Genomic DNA, 17,245 nt, shown 5'->3' with positions numbered 1-17,245 from the left:
CAGCATTTCATAGGCCAGTAGTTTAGAAATGCTGGCATTCAGGGCCAGGGATCGAGGGTGGCTAGGTGGGAATTTACGCTTTCTATCAAATGTTTGTGAGATGGAGAGCTGAACGCTGGCGTGTGACATGGTTGAGACGCTTGGTGACGGAGGTGGTGGTGGTGGTGTTGGTGGTACATCCCCTGTTTGCTGGGCGGCAGGTGCCAACGTTCCTCCAGAGGCGGAGGAAGAGGCCGAGGCGGCAGCAGCAGAATAGGCCGAGGCGGCAGCAGCAGAAGAGGTAGCAGGGGGAGCCTGAGTGACTTCCTTGGTTTTAAGGTGTTTACTCCACTGCAGTTCATGCTTTGCATGCAGGTGCCTGGTCATGCAGGTTGTGCTCAGGTTCAGAACGTTAATGCCTCGCTTCAGGCTCTGATGGCACAGCGTGCAAACCACTCGGGTCTTGTCGTCAGCACATTGTTTGAAGAAGTGCCATGCCAGGGAACTCCTTGAAGCTGCCTTTGGGGTGCTCGGTCCCAGATGGCGGCGGTCAGTAGCAGGCGGAGTCTCTTGGCGGCGGGTGTTCTGCTTTTGCCCACTGCTCCCTCTTTTGCTACGCTGTTGGCTCGGTCTCACCACTGCCTCTTCCTCCGAACTGTGAAAGTCAGTGGCACGACCTTCATTCCATGTGGGGTCTAGGACCTCATCGTCCCCTGCATCGTCTTCCACCCAGTCTTGATCCCTGACCTCCTGTTCAGTCTGCACACTGCAGAAAGACGCAGCAGTTGGCACCTGTGTTTCGTCATCATCAGAGACATGCTGAGGTGGTATTCCCATGTCCTCATCATCAGGAAACATAAGTGGTTGTGCGTCAGTGCATTCTATGTCTTTCACCGCTGGGGAAGGGCTAGGTGGATGCCCTTGGGAAACCCTGCCAGCGGAGTCTTCAAACAGCATAAGAGACTGCTGCATAACTTGAGGCTGAGACAGTTTCCCTGGTATGCATGGGGGTGATGTGACAGACTGATGGGGTTGGTTTTCAGGCGCCATCTGTGCGCTTTCTGCAGAAGACTGGGTGGGAGATAATGTGAACGTGCTGGATCCACTGTCGGCCACCCAATTGACTAATGCCTGTACCTGCTCAGGCCTTACCATCCTTAGAACGGCATTGGGCCCCACCATATATCGCTGTAAATTCTGGCGGCTACTGGGACCTGAGGTAGTTGGTACACTAGGACGTGTGGATGTGGCAGAACGGCCACGTCCTCTCCCAGCACCAGAGGGTCCACTAACACCACCACGACCATGTCCACGTCCGCGTCCCTTACTAGATGTTTTTCTCATTGTTATGGTTCACCACAACAACAAATATATTATTTGGCCCAATGTATTGTATTCAAATTCAGCGGGATATAAATTTGAGGCCTAGTATTTAGGCGCTGGGTGACCGGTATGGATTTAGTGACAGAATTAGACTTGGAAATGCACAGAAGCGTGTGTGTGTGAAGTTATTCTGAATGACCCAATGTGCACCTTGAATATTATATACCCTTTTAGGGATAGATTTCAAATAGCTCTGATATAGCAGAAACCACTAAATTATGAAATTGCTAAATTGGGAATTGTATTTCAACCCAGAACAAAAAATGTGCTTTGACGGACACTAAATAACTTTCCCAGCCACAACAGGACAGCGTTAACGAGAGATTTAGCAGGATATAAATTTGAGGCCTAGTATTTAGGTGCTGGGTGACCGGTATGGATTTAGTGACAGAATTAGACTTGGAAATGCACAGAAGCGTGTGTGTGTGAAGTTATTCTGAATGACCCAATGTGCACCTTGAATATTATATACCCTTTTAGGGATAGATTTCAAATAGCTCTGATATAGCAGAAACCACTAAATTATGAAATTGCTAAATTGGGAATTGTATTTCAACCCAGAACAAGAAATGTGCTTGAACGGACACTAAATAACTCGCCCAGCTACAGCACTAAGGACAGATTTAGCTGGATATAAATTTGAGGCCTAGTATTTAGGCGCTGGGTGACAGGTATGGGTTTAGTGACAGAATTAGACTTGGAAATGCACAGTAGCGGGTGTGTGAAGTTATTCTGAATGTCCCTATGTGCACCTTCAATATGATCTACCCTTTTAGGGATAGATTTCAAATAGCTCTGATATAGCAGAAACCACTAAATTATGAAATTGCTAAATTGGGAATTGTATTTCAACCCAGAACAAGAAATGTGCTTGAACGGACACTAAATAACTCGCCCAGCTACAGCACTAACGACAGATTTAGCTGGATATGAATTTGAGGCCTAGTATTTAGGCGCTGGGTGACAGGTATGGGTTTAGTGACAGAATTAGACTTGGAAATACACAGTAGCGGGTGTGTGTGAAGTTATTCTGAATGACCCAATGTGCACCTTGAATATTATATACCCTTTTAGGGATAGATTTCAAATAGCTCTGATATAGCAGAAACCACTAAATTATGAAATTGCTAAATTGGGAATTGTATTTCAACCCAGAACAAGAAATGTGCTTGAACGGACACTAAATAACTCGCCCAGCTACAGCACTAAGGACAGATTTAGCTGGATATAAATTTGAGGCCTAGTATTTAGGCGCTGGGTGACAGGTATGGGTTTAGTGACAGAATTAGACTTGGAAATGCACAGTAGCGGGTGTGTGAAGTTATTCTGAATGTCCCTATGTGCACCTTCAATATGATCTACTCTTTTAGGGATAGATTTCAAATAGCTCTGATATAGCAGAAACCACTAAATTATGAAATTGCTAAATTGGGAATTGTATTTCAACCCAGAACAAGAAATGTGCTTGAACGGACACTAAATAACTCGCCCAGCTACAGCACTAACGACAGATTTAGCTGGATATGAATTTGAGGCCTAGTATTTAGGCGCTGGGTGACAGGTATGGGTTTAGTGACAGAATTAGACTTGGAAATGCACAGTAGCGGGTGTGTGAAGTTATTCTGAATGACCCTATGTGCACCTTGAATATTATATACCCTTTTAGGGATAGATTTCAAATAGCTCTGATACAGCAGAAACCACTAAATTTTTAAATTGCTAAATTGGGAATTGTATTTCAACCCAGAACAAAAAATGTGCTTTGACGGACACTAAATAACTTTCCCAGCCACAACAGTACAGCGGTAACGAGAGATTTAGCGGGATATAAATTTGAGGCCTAGTATTTAGGCGCTGGGTGACCGGTATGGATTTAGTGACAGAATTAGACTGGGATATGGCCAAAAAATAACCACACTATTGCTGGTTAAATGCACTTGGTGATGGGCGCAGCTTGCCCCTGATGTAGTATATGGCCAAAAAATGAACAGACTATTGCTGGTTAAATGCACTTGGTGTCACAGCTTGACCAACCACACTACTGAGGGTTAAATGCACTTGGTGACGGGCGCAGCTTGCCCCTGATGTAGTATATGGCCAAAAAATGAACAGACTATTGCTGGTTAAATGCACTTGGTGACGGGCGCAGCTTGCCCCTGATTTAGTATATGGCCAAAAAATGAACAGACTATTGCTGGTTAAATGCACTTGGTGTGATAGCTTGACCAACCACACTACTGAGGGTTAAATGCACTTGGTGACGGGCGCAGCTTGCCCCTGATGTAGTATATGGCCAAAAAATAAACAGACTATTGCTGGTTAAATGCACTTGGTGTGACAGCTTCACCCTGATGTAGGCTTTAGCCAAAAAACAAACGCACCATTGAGGGTTAAATGCACTTGGTGACAGGCGCAGCTTGCCCCTGATGTAGTATATGGCCAAAAAATAAACAGACTATTGCTGGTTAAATGCACTTGGTGTGACAGCTTCACCCTGATGTAGGCTTTAGCCAAAAAACAACCACACCATTGAGGGTTAAATGCACTTGGTCGCAGCTTGTGCTGGCGCACCACAAGACACAAAATGGCCGCCGATCACCCCAGAAAAATGTGACTGACAAACGGTCTGGGCAGCCTAAAAACAGTGAGCAATTGAGGATCAGCAGCTCAATGATCCACAGCTGCAGATCGATCAGTTAATCAAGTCCTTTGGAGGAGTTAATCTGCCTAATCTCGCCCTACTGTCGCAGCCGCAACCTCTCCCTACGCTAATCAGAGCAGAGTGACGGGCGGCGCTATGTGACTCCAGCTTAAATAGAGGCTGGGTCACATGGTGCTCTGGCCAATCACAGCCATGCCAATAGTAGGCATGGCTGTGATGGCCTCTTGGGGCAAGTAGTATGACGCTTGTTGATTGGCTGCTTTGCAGCCTTTCAAAAAGCGCCAAGAAAGCGTCACAAAAGCGCGAAGAAAGCGACGAACACCGAACCCGAACCCGGACTTTTACGAAAATGTCCGGGTTCGGGTCCGTGTCACGGACACCCCAAAATTCGGTACGAACCCGAACTATACAGTTCGAGTTCGCTCATCCCTAGTCGGGACCCAAGTTTTGCTTAACAGAGTTTTTGTTTACGCTTTGGAAGCTGAAGTTTTCCAAGCAAAAATAATATATCCACTATTTTCCAGGTTTAAATTGGAAAGTGGCTATAGACATAAAGAGTTGTGCTGGCATTTTTCTTAAACAAAAGGGGATCAGAGCAGTGTAAAATAATAAAATAAGTCATACTCACCTTACTGATTCCCTGTAACTACCAGTCCCACAATCCTTTGCCCACTTTCTCAGCTTTAAGGCTCCTCATCTTCTAGCACCCCACTGAGGGATGCACTTTACCACCTTTTCTTATGCATATTCAGGAGGTAGGCTCTCTCTCCTCCTGTGGTCAGCTCTCTGCTACAGCTTTGCTTAGCATGAGTGTCTGGGGCTATTTTTGGTTCCAAGGCCACATTAATTGCTTGGTATTTTCTTCAAGTGCGACTGAATTTTGTGCTACTGCACCATTTTTGCAATGCACATGCAGGGGCAGACTATACTCTCAGACCACCTCCCGTAGTAGACCTGCTTGGAACTTACTACCAGCAGGGGGGGTGGGTCAAAAAATACAGCTCACAGGAACTGGCACAAGGCCTTGCATGCAGCCAATCCGCAGCAAGCCAGCCCTGTGATGTCACAGCCCTATAAATAGCGGCAGCCATCTTATATTCTGCCATTTACCAGTGTACTTAGTGCAGGGAAAGACGTCAGCAGGCACAAGGGACAGTGATAGGAAAAATGTCTTAGGGCTAAAGAAAACGATTTACAAGTGCAGGGAAACATTATTCCTGGTGGAGGGAAAGGATAGTTAGGAATCATTCCACAGCTTTTCTGTAGAACAGGGTTCAGTCGAGGAGGTGACAGCCTGGGTAATAGGAACAATCCTATTACACCTTTCTGCACTGACTGGGGATCCAAATTGCCATCATACAGCTCTGTAATGCTAGCAAACCGTTCTTACTAGGGTGCAAGTGCTGATTGATACAGGCATTAACAGGGGTTATTACAATGAAATATTTCTACGTTTTATTTGCCCTTATGCGGTTCAGTTATATGTTCTAAAGCCTTTTATGGCTTTTATTAGAGGGAAGGAAATAGCTTATTAGCCATTGTGTGGTGAAGTGTGAAAATGACAGTCCTTTTTGTCGTATTAGTGGAAAAAGAAAAAAATATATTTGCCACTTAGCGGTGCAGTTATTTGTTTTAAAGACCTGTTTTGTGTGTAATAGTGGAAAAGGGAAAACATATATTTTTCGCTTAGCGGTGCAGTTATCTGTTTTAAAGCCCATTTTTGCGTGTATTAGTGGAAAAAGGAAAAATATATTTGCAGCTCAGCGGTGCAGTTATCTGTTTTAAAGCCTATTTTTGCGTGTATTAGTGGAAAAAGGAAAAATATCTTTGCCGCTCAGCGGTGCAGTGATATATTCTAAAGCCGAGTTTGCCGTGTATTAGTGGGAAAATAAAAATATATTCACCATTCAGCGTTGTAGAAAAGTAGAAAAAAATTAGGGCCTAATTGCTGTTCTGCAGTGTAGTGAAATATTCTAAAGCCCAGTTTGTTGTGTATTACTGGTAAAATAAAAATATATTCGCCGTCCAGCATTACACTTATCTGTTGAAAAGCCTGTTGTGTTTTGTAAAAGTTGAAATAAATTAGGGCCTAATTGCCGTTCTGCGGTGCAGTGATATACTCTAAAGCCCAGTTTGCCGTGTATTAGTGGTGAAATAAAAATATATTTGCCGTCCAGCGTTGCACTTATCTGTTGAAAAGCATTTTGTGTAGTGCAAAAATGGGAAAAAAATTAGGGCCTAATTGCCATTTAGAGATGCAGTGATATATTTTAAAGCCCTGTTTGCTGTGTCTTAGTGGTGAAATAAAATATATTTGATCTAACATTTGGTTATTTAATCTAACAGTTTGTCAGACAGAGAAGTGCAAGGCCCTGCACAGGGGAGTGGCAGAGGCCTAAATGTTTCTGGCGCAGGCAGAGGTCACAGCAGAGTAAGGGGTCGTGGCAGCAGGGGTCACTTCGAGAGGCCGGAGCTCCCAGTGTCAGCTAGCGGACGTGTCATGAACAGCAACCCAGCGGTTCTTGAATGGTTGACTTGATCTTCGAATTTGTTGTAACTGACATCAGACACCTCCAGCCAAGAGTCGGTGGGTTCGTCAGACACAACCTTTAGTTGGCATGGCCCGGGAGCAGGCCCTGTGCCCTCACCTGTCCTCCATCTGCCTCTGTCCTTTTCTGTTCCCTCAGCCAAACAAATATTATATGCTGTGGGCTCAGCTCCACTATACAGCATGGACGAGCTACTAGAAGACAGTCATCAGTTACTGTCCAGCCACGATGTGGAAGAGACATCCACGGCTTCCTCCAGTAGGCAGGCAAGTAGCAATGAGGAAAGTGGCTTGGGAGCTGGTGTTGCGAGCAGTCAGGCTCCTGGTCCAGAGACTGTTGAGAAGGACATCAGTGACATGCAGACAGTACATGATGATGATGTAGCTGATCGCACTTGGGAGTCGTGTAAATTAGGGGCTTCATCAACATCGGGAGAAGAGGGTGGCAGCATGCCCGTGAGGCAGCAGCAGAGCTAGCAAGTCCGTAATGTGGCCGGGAGTCAGCAGGGTGGCAGCAGTGGGAGGTCGGGAGCCAAATGTGCCTGGAGTAGACCACCCGCGTTGCGGGAGCCTTCCTGCCCGGGAAGAAGTGGTGCAGGGGCCCAAGGAGGCAGTGGCGTTAGCAGTCAGTCAGTGGGTAGTGTTGGGGATAAAATCACCTACTCGGCGGTGTGGCAGTTTTTTTTAGCCACCGGAGGAGGTGAACGTGGCCATATGTAGAATCTGTGGGCAGAGGGTGAAGCATGTCAAGGGTGACAATGTTGATACTACAGCCCTGCGTCAACATATGCAGCGTTGCCATAAAGTGGCCTGAAAGAACTGTGGCTCCGATGTGGTGGTCAAGCTGCTTCACCCACTAGCAGTCTGGCAGTCAAGGCTCCACCACCTCAGCCGAAGGGAGCTGTCTGTCTTTCCCATCATCTGCCAGTCCTGATGCTCCTGCTCCTCCTCCTCCTACTCCTCGTCACGCATTCCATTAGCAATAGATCACTGAAGCGATTGCCAAGAGACAACAGTATGTGTGCACTCATCCAACGGCGCAGGAGTTGAACATGCTCCTGGCCAAGTTGCTGGGGCTGCAGTCCCTCCCTTTCCAAGAGGTGGACTCGGCACCTTTCAGAGAACTGATGGCTTGCGCCGAGCCGAGGTGGAGAGTCCCAAGCCATCATTTCTTTGCCAAAAAGGCAGTACCAGCCCTGCACAAATATGTAAAACAGAGGGTGGACCAGTCCTTGAGCCTGTCAGTGTCTGCCAAAGTGTATGGCAGCACCGACGTGTGGAGCTGTAACTTCGGTCAGGGACCGTACATGTCCTTACGGCCCACTGGGTAAATGTGGTTCCTGCACAGCCACACCAGTAACAGGTGATGCCGCTTCCGCCTCCAGGTTGCCACACTGTAGGTCCAGAGACAATGTTTGCCTCTGCCTTCTTATCCTTCACCGTGTCCTCAGCCTACACTGTAGGGACAATTCACAGTGCCCCTCCAGCATACATGTGCAGGGCACGGCGGTGTCATGCTGTTCTGCACCTAGTTTTCCTGGGCAAACGGAGTGACACAGGGGAGGAACTGCTCCATGTCCTTCAGCAAGAAATCAAATCTTGGCTTTCTCCACGACAATTGAAAATCGGAACCATAGTGACCGACAATGGGAAGAACATTATGTTGGCGCTGCATCAAGAAGAGCTGACCCATGCGCCCTGCATGGCACACTTGTTCAATCTGGTTGTCAAGGGGTTCCTGAAGTCTTCCACCCATCTGCAATACATCCAAAAAATATACAGGAAACTTTGCATGTACTTCAGCCACTTGTACACCGCAAATCACACCCTCCTTGAGCTGCAGCGGCAGAACGACATCTCCCACGACATTTCCACCCATTGGAATTCCACCCTCCATATGTTGGACCGACTGTACGAACAGAGAAAGGCCATATAAATGATTTCCTGATGATCCAAGCGGACAGAAGTACTCCTCTGTATAACTTCGATGTCAGCCAGTGGCAGCTCATGCGTGACACATGTCGTTTGCTCAGTCCCTTTGAGAAGGCCACATTATTTGTCAGTCGCCACGACTACGGGCTGAACAACGTCATTCCACTGCTTCATGTCCTGGAACAGATGCTGGTAAACTTGGCTGGTCAGGGGACTGGAGATGTGGTGCCTAGATCTCATGGCCACATGAGCCCTGTGGGGGCTGTACTGGAGAAGAAGGAGGAGGATATTGGAGCGCAAGCAATGTGTAGTGAAATAGGTGGTTTTTCTACACAGGTGACTCGAGATGAGGTGCAGGAGCAGCCAGAGGACATACAGGGTGATGAGGAAGAGGAGGCAGAGGACCTAGATACACTGTGGGAGTATGCAGTGGAGATGGAGGCAGGGAGGCCTCTGAGTCACTTGCACAAATGGCAACTTGCTTGTGTAGTGACAGTAGAATTGTCACCATTCAGCAGAGGGATGACTTCTAGCTCTCCATCTTGTTGGACCCTCGCTACCGGTCCAGAATGGGGGCCTTTTTTACACCCACCGAGAGGGAGGACAAACTGAACTACTACAGTTCCTATGTAGTCAGTTGGCAGCTGCCTATCTGCGACATCGTCCATCCTCTCGCAGGTCTCACCAGAGGGCCCTCTGCGCTCATGTTCCACTGCGATGGCTGCTAGGGAGGGGAGAGGTAGTGTGGCAGAAGCAGTACCAGCTCCATTAGCAGTAGCCTGAGTCTAGAGTAGCTGATGAGCAGCTTTCTTCATCCGCATATTGAAGAAACTACTTACCAGCAGCTAGACGTAGAGCAGAACCTGAACCAGTAGGTGGTATCATACTTGGAGCGCACCCTGACAGCCGTCATTGAAGATCCACTGGACTACTAGGCAACCAAACTGGATTTGTGGCTTCAACTGGACAAGTTTGCCCTGGAAAAGCTGACCTGCCCGTCCAGTAGTGTGGCATCAGAGCGGGTGTTTAGTGCGGCGGGGGCCATAATTACCCCAAGGAGAACTCACCTGTCTCCAAAATGTGGAGAGACTAACCTTATCAAGATTAATGCCTATCAAGATGAATCAGGCATGGATCAGCCAGAATTTCCACCCACCAATTCCTGATGCATCAGACTAGATCATCCATGGTGCCACACCAGCACTTTGACAAAAGAGACTGGTTTCTACTAGAAACCTGCCTCAGCTACTATTCTGATGCTGCCATCCGCCTGATGCAACACCTCTGATGACAATTGCTCCTTCTTTCACCCGCCATCTTTAGCGGATACTGGTATTGCCACCCACACCCACACTATTTCTCCATGCTACTCTGTGGCCTCCTGATGCTGCTGCCTCCTCCACACTGTGTCACCTAGCCACTCTGTGGCCTCCTGATGCAGCCTTTATCTCCACACTATTTCACATTGCCACTCTGTGGCCTCCTGATGCTGCCGCCACCTTCACACTTTGTCATTGTGCCACTCTGTAGCTTCCTGATGCGGACACCACCTCCACATCATGTCACCTTGCAACTCTGTGGTCTTCTCATTCTGCTACCACCTTCACTTTATGTCATTGTGCCACTCTGTGGCCTCCTGCTGATGCCACCACATCCACACTATGTCACCTTGCCACTATGTTTTCTCCTGATGCTGCCACCACCTACACATTATGTCATTGTGCCACACTGTAAACTCCATATGCTGCTACCACCTCCACACTATGTCACCTTGCCACTGTGTGGTCACCTGATGCTGCCGCCACCTCCACACTCTGTCATTGTGCCACTCTGTGGCCTCCTAATGCTTCCACAACCTCCACAATTTGTCACCTTGCCACTCTGTGGTCTCCCCATGCTGCCGCCACCTCCACACTCTATCATTGTGGGAGGACAAACTGAACTACTACATGCTGCTCCTACCTCCACTCTATGTGACCTTGCTACTCTGTGGCCTCCTTCACTCTATGTGGCCTCATGATGCTGCTACCTCCACACTCTGTCATTGTGCCACTCTGTGGCCTCCTGATGGTGCAGCTACCTCCACACTCTGTCATTGTGCCACTCTGCGGCCTCCTGCTGCTGCCACCACCTCCACACTATGTCAACTTGCCACTATGTTTTCGCCTGATGCTGCCACCACCTCCACACTCTGTCATTGTGCCACTCTGTGACCTTCTGATGCTGCTACCACCTCCACACTGTGTCACATTGCTACTCTGTGGTCAACTGATGCTGCCACCACCTCCACACTCTGTCATTGTGCCACTCTGTGACCTCCTGATGCTGCTAACACCTCCACACTATGTCACCTTGCCACTCTGTGGTCACCTGATGCTGCTGCCACCTCCACACTCTGTCATTGTGCCACTCTGTGACCTCCTGATGCTGCTACCACCTCCACACTGTGTCACCTTGCCACTCTGTGGCCTCCTGATGCTGCAGCTACCTCCACACTCTGTCATTGTGCCACTCTGTGGCCTCCTGATGCTGCCGCCACCACCACACTATGGTACCTTGCCACTCTGTGGTCTCCTGATTCTGCCGCCACCTCCATACTCTGTCATTGGGGCACTTTGGACTTCTCATGCTGTTCCCACCTTCCCCACTTCATGACTGGGCTACTATTTAGCCTGTTTGGCTTGGCTGACATCATCATTTATTTGACCCTTCTTCTGGTCTGTCAGAAGGAAGGTAAAATGAGACACACAACGTGTGTAGCAGCTGTAATGCCTGTATGGTCCTATCAGAGTTGGCTTAGGATTTGGTAGCCAAAAGCAGGAGTGGGTACAAAACACAGAAGACATGAAAATATTCAGTTTACGTGTCATCTCTGTTTTGGATCCACTCCTGTTTTTTGGGGGGCATTAGCAATTCTGATGGATTACTGACCAAATGCTGACTGAGTTGAGGTGAATGCTAAACAGACAGGATCCTTTTTTTGTGGGTTATTTTTCTGACGGATCAGAGGAAGTGCAAAATAATCAGTGAGATCAACACAAACTTACTGCTGACACCCTCTCCACTCTGTCCGGATGGGCTCTACTTGTATAAGAGTTTAATAGAGCAGGTTCTGTAGACATCTATGTGGAATTAGCTGACGACGGTTTAAAAGGAGTGCGCTTCTTCTTGGCGCTAACATCAACCTGTAAGTCTGAGTTTATACTTGAGTTATTTTGTCAGTTTTGCCCTCATGACTGCCCAAATAATTGAAGTGTGCAGTGATTCTAATCGCGACGCCTGTCATCTGCATGTCATACTGACTCACAGTGTAATTTCACTACCAAAGCAGACTACCTATGCGTGTTACTGCTATAAAGGCTCTCTGCAGCCAGGAAATAGCCGTTTTCCAACCTAATTCGTTCCGAATAAATTCATATCGAACCCAATTTTTCCCAAAAAAATTGGCAAACCGGCAAATCGAATTTTTGAAAAATTGGCGAACCGGTGAATCAAATTTTTAAAAAATTTGCTTATCTCTAGTCATCAATTTCAGGTCTGTGGAAGTTCGATTCCTGGCACAGCTGCTGATTAGCTTTTCGAAAGGGGTTTAGGTGCTCGTGTGAGTGCTACATCATCTTCATTATTCACCTGCATGCCATGTCCTTTGTAACAGCAGTGCAGTAAAACTACAACTGCTTGTCCCACTTAAGCACAATTGCAGTAAGCATTTCAAACAGCTGATCAGCTGGGTACTGGGAGTCAAACCCCAACAATCTGATATTGATTACCTATCCCATCAATATTAAACCACTGAACAACCCCATTAAGATCAAAACTCTGGTAAAATATTTCCATTTACTCATCGAGCAGGCTAACTACATCTTCCCCAGTTTAGTTGAAATGGAGTGTTGGTCAAGGTTGGCACTGCCACTCCATTTGAACTCTATGTACTCAACTATCTCCTACAGTCATATTCGAAAATATGGAGTAGCAGCGGATATGGATAGTAAGTCAGAGAACATAGATATTTAGACTTCAGTTTTCAAGAATACTTTAACGCTTACTGTATCTAGATGGGATGACGATAGCTTTGTGGGAGTTTTGAGAAGGTTACTTAAACATACCAACATTTATGTTAGTACGGTAAATTCAGGACTTTAAAGCGGTTGTGCAAGAATGGGGGGTGAAGGGGGGTGCCAAACTTTGTTGACCCCAAGAAAAAGCTAAGGAAGGAAAAAATCTGTGCATGCTTTTAATGGGACACCCTATTAAAAGGGGTTTCCTGGTACTTGCAGGCTCGGACTGGCCCACAGGAAACAGGTGAATCCCCTGGTGGGCCCCCAAGCAAGGTGGGCCCCTAGTCCCCCATCCACTGCACAAGTGACACATTACACAATAGACTGACTGCAGTAAATAAATGCAGGCATCTCACAGTACCTCAACCAATGTTTGGTCATATAAAAACCTGGGTAGATTATTTAGCAAACTACCCAATTTATTATCAAAGAAGACATCTAAACACAGAGGTAGTCCATCCAGTATCCTCTTTCATTAGGTACCTGCCTTCTTGAAGTTGCTGCAGGGACGCTCAAAATCAATCATCTTGCTGCTGCGCCACCTGTCTTTTGTCAGCAGTTAATATTTGCATGTATTTGTACATTGGGCCCCCAGAATTAATTTTACAGGTGGGCCCTAGACACCCCAGTCTGACAATGTGTACTTAAATATTGATAACCTATCCTCAGGATCGGTCATCAATATAAGACCCTGCACCTCTACTCGATCAACTATTTTGTCTAGCTGCTGACACCGGAAACAATACAGTGGGCTGAACTGTACGCACAAGGTTCCATACACTGTGTAGTGGCCGTGCCAAGGTACTTAAAGGGGTTCTCCGGGAATTAAGAAAATGAAAATACCTAAATATTACTTTATTATAAATATATTCCCAAATATCTTTAATTAGTTATAATGGCTCGTTTTGTCTTGGGAGCAATCATCAGGAGAAATAAAATGGCTGCCGTCCTATTAGTATACACGAAAACCTTTCCTAATCACATAGCAGGACACAGTCACATCCCCACTTCCTCTCTGTACTTCATGTCTTCTCATAAACTCCATTCCTACAGAGATTCAGCTGAAGATCATATTAAACTGTATTCAGGACCATAATCCCTGACAAGTAGAGTAGAGAGGAGGATGAGGCAGCTCTTTACCTCAGTGCTCTGAAGTTACTTGTCCTCCTGTGTGATTAGGATAGGTTTTGTGTGTACTAATAGGACTGCGGCCATTTTATTTCTTCTAATAATTGCTCCCCATTGAAAATGAGCCATTATTTCTAATAAAAGGTATTTGGGAATATATTTATAATAAAATAATAGTTACATATTTTTATTTTCTAAATTCCTGGAGAACCCTTTTAAGCCCAGCTTCCATTCAAGTGGGGAATCACACATTGGTTGGAGCCTTCCTTCCACTGTATATTTTTTTGTTGACAGTGGTTGCCTGAAGTATTTGATCGTGGGGGTGCCAGGTATCAGAGCCCCACCAATTTAATACTATAACCTATGCTGAGAATAGGTCATCAGTATTTGAGGAAGCTCTTCAAGATCACAAATAGGCCTTAGACCACAGTGTCATACAACTGTAATATGGCTATATTTTAGGATCTGCAATATTTCCATAGCACCCTAAATATGAACCCCAAATTGTTATAAATTCATCCGAGTACACAAATAATCCTGACTTCTGGTTGCAGTTTTCCTAATAAATCTATTTTATTTTAGAAGCAATATGACTCCATATGGAAGCAGTACCAGTCCCTTATTGTAATTCCAGCTCTGTTTGCTGTAATGTGGTTGGGTGGATGTCGGCTGTATATTGCTCCAAGCATCCTGTCATACACAAGAAAGGAACATTTGTGTCTTTGAGTTTTGTTGGAATGGGTGTTTAAAAGAGAAAAGGAATTTGCCTGCTGAAATATTAAAATGTGACACTCTACCTACTGGGCCTTTTCAATGTTTGATCTGATTAATGTTTAATCCATTTTTTCCTTCCAGCAATCCACTGTGGGTCTGGTCTCCCTGGAGGGACCGCTGAAAGACAAAGCCTTAATGATACTATCACTGAACAGGGAGAAACTTACCATATCTTGCCATTCTGTAGCTTTTAGTGACTGTACACAATATGTACCGTATATATATATATATATATATATATATATAGTACATATATATACACATACAGTGTGTATATATATATATATATATATATATATATATATAGGTGTAACATGTTCCATGATCTGGTGGTCATCAATATGTGATCGGTGGGAATCTGACTCCCAACCGATCCATGAGCAGCACGGCCTCTTCCTGAGTCTGTGATGTTACGTTCATCGGACACATAGCCTAGGCGCAGCTAAGTCTTATTCAAGTGAATGGCGCTGAGCTGTAATACCAAGCATAACCACTATTCAATAAATGGCATTGTGCTTGGTAAGATGTGGGGAGGCTGGAGCACCATGGCCTCTTCAAACAGCCGATCAGTGGGGGTTGCTGGGTGTCAGACCCCGACAATCTGATACTGAGGACCTATTCTGAGGATAGGTCATTAATATAAAACACAGAGAAAACCCCTTTAAATCTTAGGTCTGGTGCACACAGATTTCATACGAGTTCATGTTACATTGCATGCTGTTTTACACAGGCATTCTCTCCCTGAACCATTGCTTCTAGGGAGGGAATATCCCTGACATACAACATGTAACGAAGCATCATAGTTCCTATGGCTTTGTAGTATGACCCTGCTACGTGAGGGTTAAAGCTGCAATGTTAGAATGCTTGTGTCCCATTAAATGGGAAGAATTACTCGTAAGCGAGAATTTCATTTCCTATAGTTTTTTTTTTCATTAAAAGATAATTGAAAAATTGAAAATTTATTTTGTTATTATATTCGAGAGATTAGCATTACTCTGCATTTAACTCGTGCACATCCTTTATGGGTACATCCAAACGGAACATATATTGCAGCAGAAAAATCCATTGGGCAAAGTTGGCAGGCGTTACATGTGCGTTTGTCGTGAATTTGGCTGTATACTTGGCACATATTTAATGCACTACATATGGTGAATTCCACTGTAAAAATCTGCACATCAAAGAGATACGTTCCTGTCTTGCTGCAGTGGATTTGCATGAGGTAAATCCGCAGCATTGCTCAGTACTTACAGTGTGAATGAGATTTTAAGAGATCTCCACATGCTGCAAAAAAGAAATCTGTAGAGTGAACTGACTTGACCTGCGGTGTGGATTTTAAATCCACCTGGTGTCAATTTATGCTGTGGATCTCCACTGCCAGTTCACCATTTGCAATATATGGGGTGAAAATACACAACACATACAATGCAAAATCTTAAGTGGAAATTCAGCAAAATCAATTTTTGCAGCAGAAAATCCACCAGGAGAAGGCCATATCCTTCAAACTCACGCTGCGTGTAAAAATGGTTGTGCCCTGATCAGTCATAAAATCGCAACTCCAGCAAAAGTGTTAAGTTACCCTCGAAAGTAAAAAGTCATAATTAGGGAACTGTGCATATTATTTAAAAAATTTATTTTAAAAAGGTTGTCCAAGATATAAAAAACATGGCTGCTGTCTTACTTAAACAGTGGTGTACAGTCCCTAGATTGTGTATGGTACTGCAGCTTGGCTATACTGAAATATGGGTTGAGCGATTCACTGCTCTCAAAGACAAATTGTGGGATTTTACTAGTCTATGACGTAAAGTCATGATTTTATGAAAGACACGGAGGCGAGTATTGCTATAACTTCCTTTACTGACAACCACAGCAGCAAAGAAAAAATGAAGATATTAGCATATTGCCATGGTAACTGTCCCTCCCCACACAGTAGACCCTATATAATGTCCAACAGTCTTCACAACTTCCTCTTTCTTGGCGAATGCCACCTCCATCAGCAACGACTCCTGGAACCCTCACACGGAGACCTCAGGAAAAAAACTGGAAAATCCTCAAAAACGGAACACCGGAGAGACCACGACCGGAACCATCCTTGGACCCGAAGGTCAACAAAACGAGTCCTCCTGCAAACGGAACAGCCGAACTGGAAAGGTCAACAGACCTCACAGGATCACCTGGAAGCACCGCACCGGACAAGTCAACCTGCAAGAAAACAAAAGTGCATGAAAGGAAAACGCTCCATCCAAATGAACAACCGCCACCTGTAACTCAATCAAAAGTCATTAACATGAATCAGTCAAACGACACAGTATCAATTAAACAAGCAATGAGCAATAATCCAAGGGAGGGAAAACACAAAGGGAGGGCAATACTCGCCTCCGTGTCTTTCATAAAATCATGACTTTACGTCATAGACTAGTAAAATCCCACAATTTTATTTCAAGACACGGAGGCTTCCTATTGCAAGTTCAAAGCTGCACAACCATTGAAGAAAAAACATGAGGGGTAGGTCGAAAGTAAAACTCTTTAAAGGTCGAAACTCGAGACCAGTCGGCGATCCTCATAATGTCCTCCAAACGAGCCCCCGACACCAACATAGAAGTAGAAGCAGCGCTTCTAGTGGAATGAGCGGTGAAAACAGAGGTATCAACCCCTGCCAAAGACATACACCACTTGACCCAACGAGCCAAAGTGGGAGTAGCGACCAGAGCAAAACGACGCCGATAAGAGAGAAACAACTGATAACTCCCAGACGACCTATGGCCAGAGGTACGAGTCTCATAC

The sequence above is a fragment of the Bufo gargarizans genome, chromosome 2 (genome assembly GCF_014858855.1).
Source record: "Bufo gargarizans isolate SCDJY-AF-19 chromosome 2, ASM1485885v1, whole genome shotgun sequence".
Lineage (NCBI taxonomy): Eukaryota > Metazoa > Chordata > Amphibia > Anura > Bufonidae > Bufo > Bufo gargarizans.
Note: the sequence above shows the minus strand (reverse complement) of the source record.